The sequence below is a fragment of the Canis lupus genome, chromosome 23, assembly GCF_011100685.1.
Source record: "Canis lupus familiaris isolate Mischka breed German Shepherd chromosome 23, alternate assembly UU_Cfam_GSD_1.0, whole genome shotgun sequence".
NCBI classification, from domain to species: Eukaryota; Metazoa; Chordata; class Mammalia; order Carnivora; family Canidae; genus Canis; species Canis lupus.
Window position 1 is genome coordinate 29,366,999 of NC_049244.1, and position 17,357 is coordinate 29,384,355.

General features: G+C 36.9%; 1 protein-coding gene and 1 long non-coding RNA gene across 2 annotated transcripts in view; one reads left to right on the forward strand and one right to left on the reverse strand.

The window, feature by feature from the left end:
• CPNE4 (copine 4) overlaps positions 1-17,357 on the reverse strand; it is a 329,018-nt gene that overhangs the window by 231,015 nt on the left and 80,646 nt on the right.
• LOC111091933 lies at positions 12,204-14,128 on the forward strand. Its single transcript, XR_005377025.1, has 2 exons — positions 12,204-12,408; positions 13,679-14,128. It is a non-coding gene; the product is annotated as an uncharacterized LOC111091933 (long non-coding RNA).

Here is a 17,357-nt window from a genome sequence, read left to right on the forward strand (position 1 = left end):
GTGACTGGGTACCCAGAACAAGTGTTCCAAGAGACAGCTAGGCAGAAGTTGTATCTCCTTTAATGCCTCAGGTGTCACATAGTGTCATTTTCATTATGAAGTAGATTGTGTTGTCTATTCCATTCTATTTAGTCAAAAAAAGTATGCCTACGCACAAGAAGAAGGGACACGGATCCTACCTCTCATACCTATGGGTGTAGAAAGGTCATATTTAAGGAACACATGGGGTGGAAGATACTAGTATGGCCTCCATTAGAGAATAAAACTTCCCAAATGTGTGCATAAAAATGGGGAATGAGGAAATTCCAGAGTCACTTTATTTTTAGTAATAGGCAGGTAAACTCACACTAGCTAATGACTTAGACATTAGATACTGTGTGGCCATATTCAGCTAGGTCTTGGATATAATTAGAACTTGAAATTTTCCCTCTCTGAATCTTCCTAAAAAGCATCTTGGGAAGTTAATGAGAACATTTCTGTTGGCAGAATGCCATCCTTCCACACTCAACTAGATGATATTTAATTGAAAATATAAACTTCACCTTAAAATATTAATCAGAACATAGTAATTCTGCAATTGTCAGCCTCTGCCTCGAACAAAAAAACCCACAGCCAGCTTGGTCAGCTGATATTAAGTCCCAGGTGCAAGAAAAAGGTGAAAATTCACAAAAATCTCTGAGATACTTTTAGAAGCCATAAGCTATAACAAAGCTATTCCCTCATTTTCTTACTCTCATTTCGTATAGGTGGTCTACTCCATGTCCCTTGCCTCTGAAGAAGGATGTAGTAAGGTGGAGGGAGAGTGAGTGGCTTGCAAGAAATAAGACGTGTTTCCAAAAACCTACCATCCATTCAGAGAGATGGGTAAGGAGGGAGAAAGTTTGGTTTTCACAAAAAATCCTACATTGAAGCAGGTGAAGGGGCTCTCTTTATTCACAATTAGAGTCTTCCTAGGTTAGGAGGAAGAGAGAAGAGAAAGAAAGGTATGCATAACCCTGGAGCAAGAAGACACATTCCTGGCCAGGCCATGGATTGCCAACAAAGTCAGAGAGGTGAAGGGGAGTTTAGAGACCTAGAGCCAATGCTCTGAGTGGCCAGTGTGTTGGGGCACTGGAGAGAAGGGCCACAGCAAATCTGTAGAGGATTGGTGGGCACAGGCAGGGGGCAGATGACACCTTGAGCAAAAATTTTCTTGCCCCACACCAGACACTGAAGCTTCGTGAAGTCACAAGCCCTCAAGGTCATGAGGCAAAGGATGTCTCAGGGACCACCTCTGTGGTCCTTACCTAACTCTCATACCACCTAGACAGGGAATTAGGAGGGCTGGGGGAGCCACAAAAAAGACAGATATTAAAGTTTCATGTTGGGATCCCTGGGTGGCGCAGCGGTTTGGCGCCTGCCTTTGGCCCAGGGCGCGATCCTGGAGACCCGGGTTGGAATCCCACATCAGGCTCCCGGTGCATGGAGCCTGCTTCTCCCTCTGCCTTTGTCTCTGCTTCTCTCTCTCTCTCTCTCTCTGTGACTATCATAAATAAATAAAAAATTAAAAAAAAACAACCAAAGGTTAAAAAAAAATAAAGTTTCATGTTTGTGGGACCAGGATAGTTAATATTAAATTGTATTATAGAAAATAGTGCAAGTTATATTTCTTACTCATAAGATTCATCACCATTGCCTTATTTGCAGATAAATGATATTTTGGTCATCTCTATTTTCTTAAGTTCAAAAAAATCAATTTCACATTAGTGGATAGAAACTTAGGGAAAGGGGCACCTGAGTGGCTCAGTCAGTTAAACATCTGCCTCCGACTTGGGTCATGACCCCAGGGTCCTTAAATCCCCACATCTGTATCCGGGTTCCCTGATTAGTGGGGAGCCTGCTTGTCCCTCTGCTCCTCGCTCCACTCATGTATGTGTGTGTGTGCGCGCGCGTGCTCTCTCTCTCTCTCTCTCTCCCTGAAATAAATAAATAAAATCTTAAAAAAAAAAAAAAAAAAAACTTAGGGAAAGAAGGAGGAGATACGTTTCTTCCTAGTTTAGTGGAAAGAACATATTGAGACAGATTGTCTGGGGTTCAAATCCTGATAACACTGTGGACTGGATGTGAAATTATAAGCATTTAATTTGTTCTCAGTTTTGTCATCTGAGATATGGAAAAAATTATGTACAGAATTCTTGAATAGCTTAAATATGACAACACACGTAAAACCTGTTATAAAATAGCAGCCTTGTAACTGCAGATATGTTAGTCTTGTCTCCTATCCTCTTTGCATAATGTAGGCAATCGTGAATAGTCAATTTAAATGCATTTGAAAGAAAAATAATGGAAAACTCAAATTCTTAACTTCCTGAATATATCATTAAAAAGTGACAGAAATCATTCTTACCATCTAATCTAGTCTGTCCATCACTTTCTTTAGTAATGTGGCTAAAAAACAATGGGTTGGAAAATAACCCTGTGATGGTAGGCCTCCAAAATAATTTCCAATGTTTCCCAGTTCCTGGTAACCACTTTCCTGTGGAGCTTCCTTCCACAATAAATAGGGCCAAGTTGTGCAATGGACAAAGTATTGTGGAAATGAGGTGTGCCTTCAGAGCCTAGGTAATATAGGATTGCGCAGATTCCACCTTGCTCTCTCTCAGATCACTTACTTTAGAGGAAACCAGATGCCAAGTCATGAAAGCACTTACATATTCCTACAGGAAGGTCCACATGATGAGGAAGTGAGGCCTCCCACCAATAGCCAACAGCAACTAACTATCTACATAAATGGGCCATGGAAAAAGCAAATCCTCCAACTTCAGTCAAGGTTTCAGATGAATGCAGCCCTGACCAATATTTTGACTACTCTCACAAGAGACCTTGAACCACCCAGTAACACCTCTCTCAAATTCCTGACCCACAGAAATAGGGTGAAACAAAAAAACACTGTATTGTTTTAAGCCACTAAGTTTCAAGGTAAGGTGTTACACAGCAATAGATAATATAAAGCTCCGTGAAACCATTCAACCACCTTAGAGTCCATTTTATATTTTTCTTAGTCAGTTCTCTTTAGGTATAACATTTCCTGCTAGAACTGAAGTTGTCCTCATGTACTGGGGCTAAGTGGCACATTTGCTCATTTGAGATTAGAAATACAAGTTCAAGTTTGGTTTTGCTTTTGACTTTTAATAGTCTCATATAATGTCAGAGCTGCAAGAGATCTTCAAGTTAGCTACTGTAATTATCTAGTTGCTCAACTCAGGAACTCATGTGGATATCCATTTCTTAGGGAGTATCTGAATAGTGGGTTTATGAGGAAATACTTCTCCCCCAGCATTACTCAGATCTGTTAGGTGAAATACTCATATCTGTCTGTTAGTTGAAATAACTACAACTACTCTTCATTTAATATTGCTTTTAGATCACAAACCATCTAGATTTCTTTCTTTAGTATGTTCTTCTGTTTATCAGCTTATTTTTTGGTATTTATCCTAATAAAATTTTGTGGATATTTGACATTGAGTGATTAATAGAGGACACATTCCCTTCCATATATATATGCATAATTTCTTTTCCACTCATATCATGTTCTTGGCTTTTACTGATCTCACAGCTGACAAACCCGTAGGTTAAATTTCAGTTGAGTCAGGTCTCCTAATTCTATATCCTTGCATATTTGACTCCTGGAACATAAGAGTAAGCCTTCATTTTCACTGCTAATCATTTCATCTTGTTGATTCCATCTCATTGTTGTGATCTGAAGTGATGATGCCAATTTTAGATGCTATTAGTAATCCCTACCACTCCTCAAAGCCTTGGATCTTTTGAAATTCCAATGAAACTACCTTTTAATACTATTATCAAATCAATTACATAAAAAGTATATATAGATATGGAAAATATATATTAGGGCTGAATATAGAGTCCTATAAATTTTCTCCAGGACAGCATCAGTGGTTAAATCAGCTTAGTAGTCCATTCATTAACTAATATATTTATTTTCTCTACTCCAAAAGAAATATTGTAATATGTTTTCATTTTTTTACCTTTCTTGAGGAATAATTGACAAATATAATTATATGTAAAGTATACAATGTGATGAGTTGGTATAAATTGTAGGATAATTACCAAAGTCAAGATAACAAATACATCCATCACCTTACATAATTAACTCCTTTGTGCGTGTATGTGGTGACAATTCATAAGATCTACTCCATTAACTCTAGTCACCATGTTGTACATTAGACCCTCAGAACTTATTCTTCTTATAACTGAAAATTTGCTCTCTTTGGTTTACATAACTCCATTTACATTTTCAGGTTTCATTTTTTATTTTTTTAAAGGGTTTAAAAAAATTTTTAAGTAATTTCTGTATCCAATGTGGGACTTGAACCCACAACCCTGAAATCAAGAGTCACATGCTCCACCAACTGAGCCAGCCAGGAGCCCCTATATTTTCAGTTTTCAAATATAAGGATAGGTCTAGGGAATATCACATATAAAGTAAAAAATTCCTTAACTACCACCCAATTCCCATTCTCTCCCAAGGGTAATCACATTTCTCAGCTTTGTATCCTTTCTAGACCTTTTTCTATGAATAAACATGTACACATATGTATCCATATAAATAAAAATTATAGCTTGTGGTTTTTACAAGTTATTTCTTAAAAGGTATCAGATTACACATACCATTTCACACCTTTAAAAAAACTTCTGTCTTAGAATACTTAGGTTACTATATATAGATCTACCCTATTATATCTGTTGCATATTACTTCATAGTACAGACATAAAGTAGAATATATTTGCCCATGTATAGATATTAATTTTCTTCCCCAATTTTTTCCTGAAACAATGTGGCAGTGAATGTGTCCTTGTGACAGTCTCCTTGTGAACATTTTCATGTATCATTCTAGGGGGAAAAAAGAGAAATCCCTGGGTCACAGAAGATGCATTTTTAAAAATATGTATTTTCAGTCTTGCCTAATTATCCTCTGAAGTGGGTATGGAAATTAACATCTTAATCTGCAAAATATGAAATAACTTGTTTCCACATATTCTCATGTATACATTTATTGTTTTACAAATATTTCTTAAAATTTATGATGCATTTTAACAGAAAAAGAATGAGTAGGAAACACTGGCTGTCTTATTTTTACATATGTAGAAATTTAAACAGTTCCTGGTACATGACAGAAGACATTTAATCAGTAGTAACTGAATGAATGAGTGAAAGAATGAATGAAACATAGAGGAGGATGGAAATAGAAATGTATTTTCCTTAAATCTACTTGAAATAAAGAATTCTACTTAGGATGTTGAAAACTGAAATAAACATTACTTCTACAACAACAGTCAGAAGAAGCCAAATAATCTAAACATTCATAACTTTTCTTAAACCCAACAGAACTGAGGTAATGGGGTAACAAACCAGCTCCAAATCTAAGGAAAGACAGTGCCTGAGAGGAGAGATGGGGTGCTGACAGAAGCACACTTGTGGCAGAGCATGAGAGAAAGAAAAGACTACCATAAAAATAAGATTTTACCTAGTATGGTATTGACAGGAAAACACACATAGATCAATGGAACAGAATTGATAGCAAAATAAGCAAGAATATAAAATGGGAAAAGGATAGTCTCTTCAATAAATGGTGCTGGGAAAACTGGGCAGCCACAGGTAAAAGGTGAAAATTAGACTATTACCTTACACTATACATAAAAATTAACTCAACATGAATTAAAGACTTAAATGTAAGACCTGAAATCATAAAATTCCCGGGGGAAAAAAAAAAAAAAAAACATAGGTAGCAAGCTGCTTGACATTGGTCTTGGCAACGATATTTTTGGATCGGATTCCAAAAGCAGAGGCAACAAAAGCAAAAATAAACAAGTGAGACTTCATCAAACTAAACAGCTTCTGAACAGCAAAGGAAATCAACAAATGAAAAGGTAACTTACTCACTGGCAGAAAATATCTGCAAATCATATATCTGATAAGAGATTAAGATCCAAAAAAATAAAAAAAATAAAAATAAAAAAATTTAAAAAAATAAAAAATAAATAAAAAAAGAGATTAAGATCCAAAGTATATAAAGAACTCATACAACTCTGCTGAGAGAAAAAAATCTGTTTTAAAAAAATGCTCAGAGGATCTGAACATTTTTTCCAAAGAAGACATATAAATGTCCAACAGGTAATGAAAAGGTGCTCAATATCACTAATCATCAGGAAAATGCAAATCAAAACCACAATGAGATTTCACTTTACACTTCCTAAAATGGTTATTATCAAAAAAACAAGAAACAACAAGTATTGGTGAGGATTGGATAAAAAGGCACGCTTGTGCCCTATTGGTGGGAATGTAAATTGGTATAACTACTATGGAAAACAGCATGAATTTCTCAAAAAATAGATAACAGAACTACTATATGATCTAGCAATTCAACCTCTGAATATTTATAAAAAAAATAATAAAAGCACAAATTCAAAAAGATATATGCACCCCAATGTTCAACGCAACACTGTTTACTGTAGTCAAGATACAGAAATAACCTGTGTCCATCAGTGGATGAATGGATATAGAAGATGTGATATATATGTGATGAAATACTCTTTAACCATAAAAAGAATGAAATCTTGCCATTTATGACAACATGAATAGACTCAGAGGCTATTACACTATGTGATGTAAGTCACACAGAGAAAGACAAATACTGTATGATCTCACTCACATGTGGAATCTAAAAACAAAACAGAACAAAATAAATTAAAAAAAAAACAAGCTTTAAGATACAGAAAACAGGTGATTTCCAGAGTGAGGGGGTGAGTGGTGGGCAAAATGGGTGAAAGGAATCAAAAGTGGAAACTCCCAATTATAAAATAAATAAATCATGTAATGTATAGCATAGTGACTATAGTTAGTAATATCGTACTATGGGGTGCCTGGGTGGCTCAGGCAGTTAAGCATGTGACTCTTGATTTTGGTTCAAGTCATAATCTGAGGGTTGTGAGATCGAGCCCTATGTCAGACTCTGTGCTGCTTAATATTCTCCCTCTGACCCCCTACTCACTAAAATAATAATAATAATAATAATAATAATAATAATAATAATATATTACATATTTGAAATTTGCTAAGAAAGTAAATCTTAAAAGTCCTCATCACAAGAAAAACAATTTTATAACTACATATGGGGACAAATGTTAACTAGATTTATTGTGCTGATCATTTTTCAATATACAGACATATTGAATCATTATGTTGCACACCTGAAACTAGTATCACATTATATGTCAATTATACTTCAATTAAAAAAGAATTTAGCTAAGATTTTTAATGAATTGCTAAAGCTAAGTGTGGGATTGGTCTAAAGTGAGTATATAGAACTCCACAAGCCACAGACACAAGAGAGAATTCATATCCATTTACAGGTTTTTAGCTATGACCTCCACTGGCTGCTCATGAGAACAACTAAAGGCAGGCAGTAAACTCAAAGACAGACAGGTCAACACAAACTACCTAAACTGAAACACAAAGAGAGAAAAAAGAAATCTTAATTGAAGAATGGTCACTAAAATGTGGTAATAAGCTTAATTTACTATAAATAATTTGAATTTTTTAAAAAAATAAGCTCATTTGTATAATCTTTAAAATATTTTATTTTATTTTATTTTTAAAATATATTTATTTATTTATTCATGAGAGACACAGAGAGAGAGAGAGAGAGACAGAGAGACAGAGACACAGGCAGAGGAAGAAGCAGGCTCCATGCAGGGAGCCTGATGTGGGACTTGATCCAAGGTCCCCAGGATCACACCCTGGGCTGAAGGCAGCGCTAAACCACTGAGCCACCTGGGCTGCCCTAAAATATTTTAAATAAATCTATTCCATATATAATTTGTGAAATTAGACAACTTAAAATAGTAAAGACAACTTCTGTGAGAAAACCTACTTAATAAATTTAGTATTGAGGTTCCTAACATCCAGAACAAAAAGGAAACATGACAGTTTGCCAGTTTCTATTCTGATATGGAAGAGAATGAACTTCTTTGCCCATGTTTTCAGAAGAATCCATCGTATGGGATTTTGTAAAAGGGGAACTAAGCACTGTAGTAGTAGTTTTTTCCAGAAGGAAGGTACCTCCACTAAAAGTATAGATTTTTATACCTTCTGAATGAACAGATCTTATATCTTTGATAATATTAGCCTGTGGTTTTCCTAATGATATGGGGTGCATACATGCATGTGGTGTGCATGCACTGTGTGTGTGTGTGTGTGTGTGTGTGTGTGTGAACTTGTGATTGTGATAAAAGGTTCCAGATGGAGTTAGGTTGCTAATAGTTGGCCTTAAAATAGGCAGATTATCCGATGTTTTTCTGGTGGGCTGAATGTAATCTCAAGGGTCACTAAAAGTAGAAATGGGGGGGCCAAAGACTAGGTCAGAATAATGTGATATGAGAAGGAGTCAACCCATCATTATGCTTTGAAGATGAGGGAAAGGGGCCATGAGCCAAGGAATGTAAGTGGCCTCTAGAATCTAAAAAAGAAAAATGAATTCCCTATTAGAGCTTCCAGATCTGCCCACACCTTGATTTTAGTTATTGAGACTCATGTCAGACTTATACAGAATATAAGATAATAAATGTGTTGTTTCAGGCCATTATGTTCATGGTAATTTGCTATGATAGCAATAGAAAATGAATATGCACTCTCCCCTCATCCACTTCAATGGATGCAATCCATTGCTTCAATGGATGCAAAGGAGACAGTGAGACAGCAGAATATGAAGGGTCAACCCCAACTGTGTGGCAATAAAAGTCAGATAAGATTGGCAATAAAATACACCAGGGTTAATGAGAAACCAATGGAACATGTGCTAACAGGAAATATAATGTGGACAAACAGATCATAAGCTACAGTGTTTACTCGTAAGAGTGTTAATAGGTCATAATTGTCTGAAAGATTATTGTAGAACTTTGCAAACTTCACACAAAAGGGAATAAATAACTAAGTAGATTATAAAAAGGCAGACAGTGTTTCTTAAGTGTCAAAAATTATTATCTTAGGTTAGTCTAAGTAATCAGGATAATAGGTTACATTCCTGCATTGGCCAAAAATCTTGTGAGACACACAAGAAAAAATGTTTTTAAGTCAAATGATGAAGAGAAAGAGTGGGAGGGGAAGGAGAAGGAGGAAGAAGAGAAGAAAAGGAAGGAGAAGAAAGAGAAGAGGAAGAGGAGGATGAAGAAAAGAAGGAGAAGATAGAAGTATAAGAGACAGCAATGTATTAATACCTAGAAATAACCTAAATATATAGGGAACACTAGGACATGGATAGAGAAATGACAGAAAGACAATTCAGTGAATGTCTTCTCAGTGAAGCAACACTGTCATCTGGCACAAACTGGTTTCTACTATGTATTTAAAGCTATCTTTCAAACTCTTCCATTTTTTCATTCTGTTCCAGTCTTGCCTCTAATTCTTTATCTGAGAATGTTATTCAAATTAGCCCTTATATAAAAGTTTTCAGTCTGCTGATTGCCTCAGAGGGAGGGTATTACATAGATCTTCTCAAGTTAATAATCAGTATAGTGAACCAAGATGAGCATAATTCAAAATAAAGAGGACGTCAATACTTACTTGTAAGAGCTGATGTTACATCAGGCACCATGGCAAGAGGTTTAAATATTAAATGCATCATCTCATTTAACCCCCTCATCTTTATTTCGTAGCTATAATTATCCTAATCAGGAAATTGAGTCTCAAAGGGGTAAAGCATGTTTCCCAAGATCATATAGCTAACAATCAGCAAAATTAGAAATGTGGCTTTTCAGAAAGGTGGTGTTGAAGGCTATTTCTTGGTATTCAAGTAATGGAAAGTCAGCTGTCCATAAGGAAGGGCTCAGAAGTCAGCAGCCCTTGCTAGGAATTCCCGTGTGCTCCCTGTCTAGGTCTTTAGGTCTATGAAAAACAAGTGAGACAAGTTTATTCCTATGTCCTGATGGTAAATCATCCAGAATCATAATTCACTTTCAGTGTTTGTGGTTATCCAATATGAAAGAAAGAAGATGGAAATTGAGCTGGCCAAATTGGGAGGAAAAAAAAAAAAAAAACCTCACTAAGTCTGGAAAGCACAACTTTATTCAAAGAATCAATAAAGCTAGAGACATTAAGATGAAAAAAAATCCTACAAAGAAATTTAGCTTGTAAGAGGAAGAAAGGTACAAAAGGAATGCTTGAGAAGGAGAAAAGGCAAAGACAAATATTTAGCACAGTATGATGCAAAGCAAGATGAGGAGGATCCAGTCAAGGTAGCAACCAGGCTCAGGGAAAAAAACAGATACTGGAGCCTGCTGCTCTATTAATTAGCCCAAACACAATTCCCACTTATTTAAACAAAAACAAAAGAATCTGAGCTTCTCTGAGCCTTGTCTTGTGACCAACAGCCCTGGCAATAAATATCAAACACATGGAAATGATATGCTCCTGAGAGTGTGCTCAACCTTTTTTCATTCCATTCCATAAACATATATTGAGCACTTACTGTATCCCAAGTGCTGTTGACAACACTGGTGATGTAGAAAAGAATAAGATACAGCCCTTGCCATACAGCAGCTCAGAGGCCAGTGAAAGCAGACTGGTAGCCTAAAAATTTCAAGATGTATAAAACAGTATTTCAAATTATGAAGAGTGTTGTGAGGGGACCCTGGGAGTATACTGGATATCTTCCCAAACAGGGGACCATTTCAGCTGGATCTCAAAGTATACACAGGAGTTACCAGACAGGAATAAAGGGAAGAATCAATATTTTAGGCAGTAGTCCCATAGCTGGGAATATACCCCAAGAAAACAGATTTCTAAATACATGCAGAAAGATATGTAAAGCAGGTTTATTTTGAGGTTCAAACCTGGAAACAATTAGCATGTTCAACCACTGAAGAATAGGTCAAAAAATTATGTTGATTCAGTAGTTTCCCATCTTTTAACTCAGTGGAATTTCAATCTAATGAAAGCTTTTCCAATGAAAATGAGAGAAAATCTGTGTAGAAATAAAGAACTCATGAAATAATGACAGGTAAAATACAAAGAACAAAAATTCCATGTGTAATATAAGCTCCAGTCTGTGAAATATGTTTCCATATTGATGAAGATTAAAAAGAAAACAGAAACGAGAGCAATTGTTTTAACAGAATAGCAGAAGCATGGGAATATTGGAAATCCATTCATGTTGTTTTAATACGTGTGTGTATAATCTATGTCTGTATACATACCGACACGTATATGTAAATTTAAAGTGTGGTGAACCAAGGTGACATCAAACTAATTAGAATCTTTCTTATAAAAGCAGGTTAGTATGTTATCTAAAATACTCCATTTCATCTAAGTATGAAAGAAACAAGTTAACCTATTTCTCAGGAGGAAAAAAAAAATTTCACTGATTTCACTCATAGATAGAAATATCAAATAGCAACCAACTGAAGAGGGGAATGATTTGCATACTATGAAATAATGGGTTCTAGGAGGAAAAATCCCAGAACACATATTTATTCCTGTCACTGTCACAGTATCTGAATCCAATATGTGATGTGTTTAATTACACCTGACACGGCTTTGAAATTTTTCTGTTGATGATGTAGAGGATACTTAATTTTCTGTATTTTGGGTCTTTGGCAAGAGGTTCCAATTGCGTTATCTCTTCTAGACCTGATTTCTGTCCAGCTGATAAATGGCAAAGGTCTGGATGTAGGCATCATTGCTGCGATACTGTATCCAACCGACGTCACCTGTGTTCACATACTCAAACAACTAAAACAAGTTGCTGAGTATAACATAGACACCTAAATACATGGGAGCATTGGAGGGTATCTGTCAGAGTTGTATCAGTCAGGATAGGCTAGATTATTCCACAGTAACAAATAGCTCTCCAATCTCAGAGGCTTAAAACAACAAAACTATATTCTTTGTTCTTTTTACATGGACATCATAGCTTGGCAGAGGGGTTTCAGCTCATTGTAGTAACTCAAGGAATCAGGCTACCACAGCTGCCAATGCCTTGAACACTGGCAGTCACTGTTCTAGAAGGAAAACAACACTCTGGAAGGTCTTTCACTGGTGTGGAAGTGACTCATTACTCATATCTCATTTGCCAGAATTAGTCACAAGTCTCTACCAATGATAAGAACCCAGGAAGTGCAATCCTATTGTGTGTTCAGATGCCAGAGGACTGGAAATGTTTGACAAACATCGCCAATGACAACCACAAGAATCCTTCTTTCCGCTTTGTTTATTTTTAACAGAGGCATGAGGCACTGAGATGTGATGCTAGCAGCCTTCAAATATCATCTCAGAGTGACAGTCTGCAGGGACACAGGGCACCAACAATCAGGAGGAGGTCTAAAGAAGAGCAACACAATTTTAAGAGACTGGTGAGTCTGGTGGATAAAGGAAGATTAAAAGAATTAAATATGTATAGTTTGGCTGAGCAAACCCAGTAGGGAGCGACAGTGGGTGGTAGAGGTGGACATGGCAGCAATCTAAAAATATTCATGAGATGTAAAGGATAAGAAGGGAGAATTACTTTGCATGAAAATCAAAAAGTATCACTAGATATTGTGGAGATAGATATGAGGAAATAGGCTCTGGTATCACAAAATTAGACAAACTGGGAACAGTATAAAGTGGAAGAAATAGAAGCATTATGGAATATTTTTTATTTGTGAAGATAGGAAAAGGAAACTCCAATAGATAAGGATTGGATGAAAAATAGAGATGTCCAGGGATAGAGATAAGCAGCATGTGGGGCAAACCTGACCTCCTTCCTGTATTCATGCTAGAGATCTCTTTTTAAGATCCTATTTATTTACTCATGAGAGACACAGAGAGAGAGAGGTAGAGACATGGGAGAAGCAGAGGGAGAAGCAGGCTTCTCACAGGGAGAGCCTTCTCCCTGTGAGAAGCCTGATGCAGGGACTCAATCCCAGGACTCCAGGATCACAACCTGAGCTGAAGGCAGATGCTCAACCACTGAGCCATCCAGGTGCCCCATGCTAGAGATTTCTGATTTCTAGCCAGATTCCAACTTTAAGGAACAGGATAGAAGCAGATACATCCTCCTGATAACATCTCTGAGAATTGAAGTTTAACTAAACCACGGACCACTTCACAACAAGCCCTCTCTCTATTCCAAAATGGGAACATTCCAAAACCTAGTTATAAATAAATACCTGGATTATGTTTGGGAAAAATTCCTAACATCACCTATAATATAGTTACTTAAGGTACTTCTCTAAAGATTTTAATATTTTTTCCAAGTCTAGAACCGTAGGTTTTATTTAATATGTCCAGGACTAATATTGATACTGAGGTACTAATAGGCCTTCTCAAACTTTCCATGCTGTCATGGTGGCTGTTTCAGAGGTGGCAAAATTTAGATTTGTGTCTTCTCTTTTTTCATCCTCACATCAGAGGTTTGCTTTTCTCTTATTTCAAAAAGTTTCAAACTGAAATTGGAGAAGGTGGGACTGGACAACTTTAGATACCTGAATATACACATTTGAGGAGTTTCCTAGCTGGTTTCTTACTAGTCATTTCTGGTACTAATATGAGAAGAGTTTAATTATTTACTTTTTTCCTAATTTGTTTTCAAACAGAAAGAATGAAAAGAATTATTTCTTTGTTTCTGTTTTTGTTTTCTAGATAAAAAAACACATGTTTTTAGAGTTAAGAAATTCTAATCCACATCTCCTTATAGGAGTGAAACAGGGATCAACTTCACTTCGGAACAACACAAAACTAAACTGACCTGGAAATTTCTACTTTTTCGGTTTCTAAGAGTAACTCTGCAAATAAGAGAAGAACTAGCAAGGCCAATGCAGATTTGTTGACACTAAGGAATTTGCTCCAGTCATTTAGAGCCAGAAGGAGTGATTTGCATGATATCAATTTGTACTGATTTCTTCATCCACACTTGGAAATACTCCAAGGAAGAAATTTACCTTCCTAAATGCCAATTACTACCTCTACTCTATAATATCAGCCCACCCCATGCCCACTCCATTTCCCAAAATGGACAATTACATTCTTTTGAAAAATCAACTTTATTGAGGTATAATCTATATATAGTAAACTGTACCTATTTAAAGTGTATAGTTTGATGAGTTTTGTAAGTGTGTATACTGTGTAGCCACTGGCAAAATCAAGATGCATAACAGCCTTAACTTTCCTTTAGGAAAAAAAACTATTACGACTGTTTCTGAAGACTTAGGTTTGCCTAATGTGGAGGAGAGGGAACTTTCAGTCCAAATCAGTACTGTTGAAAGTGAGGGGGGGAGGTAAGGACTGATTTCTACTGCAACTGTAGTTTGCTGCATAGGAACAGAAGGTTATTAGCCCAATGATAAAAAGAAAAACCTGGGGGAGGGGTTGGGAATGTAGGAGTGGCCATGATTTGCAGTTCGCAATATTAAAAAAGTAGTTTGGCAAGCCTCCCTTGAGAAGGTAAGACTTGGAGGGAAGGAAGTTAGCCAGGCTGCTCTCAGGGGATAAAGACTTCCAGACAAAGGGGACAGCCCTAGCACAGGTCCTAATGCAGAAATGTACCTGGTATATTCAAGGAGCACCAAGGAGACCAGTGTGGCTGCAGTGTGGTAGATGAGAGGTAAATAGTAGGACAGGTCAGAGAGGTTTTGGAAGAGGGCTTTGACTATTGTTATTCTATCTAGCATATCATAAAGGAGTGTGGAAGGAGAGCCTGGGGCCAGCAAGGTCATTAGCCAAGGAAATAATGGCAGATCGGTGGTCCAAGATCCAAAAAGATGGAGCACCAAAGGCTTGCTAAAGGGATGAATGACTAAAGAAGGCAGATCAGCATGCCTGGGTTGTTCAGTGGGTTAAGCATCTATCTGCCTTTGGCTTAGGTCATGATTCCAGAGTCTGGGGATCAAGCCTGGCTTCCAGTACCCTGCTTAGTGGAGAGTCAACTTCTCCTTCTGCCCCTCCCCCCCTACTCATTTTCTCTCTCTCTCTCAAATTAAAAAAAAAAAAAAGTAAAATCTTAAAAAGGAAAAGAAAAAGAAAGCAGGCCAGAAGAACACAGAAATTCGAGGAAAGAAGTCAGGAGGCCCAGGAGACATGAAATTGTGTTGCAGATGTTCATGGCAGAAGTTAAAGAAAGAAGTACTCCCCTGAGCCACCGATAAAGGAATGCTGAAAAGTCCTTTCCCAACCTTCTCAAAGAAGCAGCATTTTACCACCTCCCCTAAATGAAGAGTATAAATAAAAGAAACACCGCCTACCCATATCTGAAAGGTTGCCAACTCCTGTTTTGTAAGAATCCAGGATCTTTTCAGCAAGGGGCTGCATTCAAATCTCAAAAGGCACCATGTTGTTTTGCACGATTTCAACCATTTAGGTCCTCTAAGCTTTTGAGCCACAACTCCATTTCAAACAAATATCTCAAATCCAATTTTAAAAAATATAGCAATATGATAAGTCCATCTAAAGGAGTACATTCCTTAATGCTTTACTGTCAGTGTCAAAAAAATCAGTTTCTTTACAATAAAACATGAAATTGCTTTATTAGTTGAATACATAAAAATGCCACAAGATTTACGTTCTTTCTTCGACACATGCTTGGGTAACTCCCATTAATAGCAGGAGTTGCAACACCTCCCATAAGGGAAAAATAGAAGCTTCGCAGTAGTAAGGCAACAATAAGCAGCAGAGACACCCAGTGGTCATCTCGATATTGCATGATCTGCTTGTCCATGGCTCAGTTTCTCCATCTGGCTAATAGGTATGAATTTTGTGCTCTTCTGTCAAAAAGCATAAGATAACTAATGAAGGGTTCATACTAATAGCTACAAATGCACTGACCTCATACTGTGTATAGAGCATTATCTTACTGTTAAAAATAAGTTCTTACTGTTCTTACTGTTCAAAGTGTGGTCCATGGACCAATAGCAGCTGCATCAATTGAGAGCCTGTTAGAAATGCAGAACCTTGGGCCCAATGCCTAATCTGCTGAATCAGAATCTGCATTTTAACAAGATGTCCATTTTGCACATCGAAGTTTGAGAAGCACAGTGCTAAGTTTGCTTTAAACCTAATTTAATCCATGTGGTAGACAAAATCATCCCCATTTTATTGATGAAGGAGATGAGGCTCAGTCCTGATATAATTTGCTCTGAGTTAATTAAAAGGTGAAATCGGGATTCAGACTCAGTTACATATCTGGTTCCAAAACATACATGCTATTTCCAATAATACTTCACTGCCCCATGATGTAAAAATGGCCATGAAAACAAGACTGAGGGAGGAAATAAGGGGAAATCTTCATGCTTCACTTTACTGTGATGCTTAAAATAAAAGAAAAAGGTCACTATGACCATATAGAGAAGCCATTTGGGTGTGTAAGAAAGAAATACAATATTAATATAGGCCAGATCTAGTAGGAGAAATTGTAATTAATGAAGAAAGAGAAGTCTTCTAGAAGATCAGAAACCAAGACTCTTCCTCCATCCTATGTATCTTGTAGAGTAAAAGGACATACACACACACATACACACACACACACACTTTCCTTAAGAAAACCAAATCCTGCTCAGCATGAATATGTATAATTAGATGTTCCCTGGGAGTGAGAAGTAGTAATTAATTCAGTGTTAAACATCACAATCTATTACTTGAACTCCATAGCAACCGTGGTTGCCAATAGAGGGAAAACAAAATTTCGGAGCCTATTTTTAAATGATTACATTGAAATTTTTGAAAATGTGTAAAAGCTGATACTTGCTATTTTTAGGCTAAAACAATAGCCACAAACTCAGGGAGTAAAGTAGATGCCAATGAATAAAGGCAAAAGGAAGGGAATCTAGTCTGAACCAATCAAGAGAGTTATGTGGACAGAATGATTCTGACCCTGCCCAAAGCATGAGCTCAGCTGCTCACTCTGGGAGAAGAAAATTTTTCTTTCGGGCCAAGAAGAGATACATTAATAATTTCTCAAAACACAGTCTTTGCAACCAAACTGAACTAGATTAGAATCTTAGCTTGTTATGTAATGTGCTTCCTTAGACAAGTTGCTTACTTCCCTTAGCTTTAAATCCTTCATCTGTTATAATGGGAAAAATAATAGATATTTCATAAGATCCCTAAGAGAATTCAGTGTAAAATGCCCAACATAGGGTGTTGTAGATTGAATTTCCCTGAAAGCTGATCTTGAGTTTAGTGTTCAGTGTATTTATTAGAGAATGCCCCTGGAATCAACGTCTGTGGAAGGGAAGGGAAGAAAGCAAGATAGGACAGAGGAAGGCCCAGCAACAGGCTTGGCTGCCCTCCACGGGAAGCTCTGGAGCTAACATGGCCTGACAGAGCT